General features: G+C 47.1%; 1 long non-coding RNA gene across 1 annotated transcript; it reads right to left on the bottom strand.

The window, feature by feature from the left end:
- Positions 1 to 565, bottom strand: LOC132079869 (uncharacterized). Its single transcript, XR_009419478.1, has 2 exons — positions 491 to 565; positions 1 to 255 (listed from the first exon to the last, which is right to left on the bottom strand). It is a non-coding gene; the product is annotated as an uncharacterized LOC132079869 (long non-coding RNA).
- Between the last annotated feature and the right edge of the window lie 676 nt (positions 566 to 1,241).

The raw sequence follows: 1,241 nt of genomic DNA, 5'->3' as shown, positions 1-1,241 counted from the left end.
AATAACCCTTCCCTCCTAATAAAGAAGTGTCTGTCACATGCTTGTCAGCAGCCTGGGCTGGGGAGTCACTCCCAGGCCACTGGGAGCACTGTGCTGTGCTTTCAGGCTTGGGACAGCAGGGCAGTTCATCATCCTGGTAAAATTAGATTGATTTTCTACACACATAATGTTCATCTTGATTTAATATGCTTCGTTCCAGTTGCATATTCTGATTCAGTAGTGGATTGTTTTAAAATAAAAACAGCTGCAGAACCCCTATGGCAGATGAAAACAGTAGCAATTGATTAACTGTCCTTTTTGTGAAGTTTAATAAATGTGATGTAATTGATTCTGATGATTCAAGGTTTCTACAAATCTCAGAGCAGCTACTTCAGAGGAATTGGACTGTGAGCCTTGGCAATTGGACAGCTCATAGAGAAAACTAATAAGTAACTTTTCTGGCCTTTTGGAATGACCATGATTTATTTCAACAGGGTAGAATAGGACTTACCTTGTTCCTTTCTGCTGTTTCCATATCCAACATTGCATGGGCATGCCACTGATGTACTTTGAAGGAGGATCACTTGGCCACAAGCAGCCACCTGCTTTCCCCCAGCATCCTTTTAAATTCCTTTCAAACATTAGGGGCTGCACGTGCTAAGTGGGAGCACCTGAGCAACAAGGTGACCAGCAAGCAGCTTTGCTCCAAGTGGGAATACAGGAAATATCATGGTCTACAAGCCCTGACAGCATCTGAGCCTGGAAGGGCTCAGCAGAGTAGGAGGCTGGTGTGAGGCCACAGTACCCAGGTGCTGGCATCATGCTGCCTTTTCCTGGGGCCTCTGTAAAGTGCTGTCTGCATCCTTCCAGCCACATCCCACTGTGAGTGCCAGGGGAGACGGGATGAGCAGCACCAAGGAGTGAATGGTGGGTCCAGTTCTGTGCTGAGGGTGTGTGGAGTCAAATAGGCCCAGAACACAGGAAGGGCAGCTGGAAGATCCTGTCTTCTCTCAGTGCAGTTCCCAAAGATGCTCAGATGTCAGGGCAGCAGCAAGAATTAACATGGTACAGGTGCAGCTGCCAGTATTGGTCCCTCCTCACTTCTTCAAGCTTTCTTCCAAGCACTTACTGCAAATCCCCCTCTGGTTAGCCTACTTTTACAACTTCTGCTCCTTTTATCTTATTTTTAAACAAGCCACCATATGGGGGAGGCAGGAAGCAGAGCAACCACCAGGCTTTGCCTCAGCTGAGCAGCAGAAATG

Source organism: Ammospiza nelsoni, chromosome 1 (assembly GCF_027579445.1).
Source record: "Ammospiza nelsoni isolate bAmmNel1 chromosome 1, bAmmNel1.pri, whole genome shotgun sequence".
NCBI lineage: Eukaryota > Metazoa > Chordata > Aves > Passeriformes > Passerellidae > Ammospiza > Ammospiza nelsoni.
This window is presented reverse-complemented; position numbering and strand designations above follow the sequence as displayed.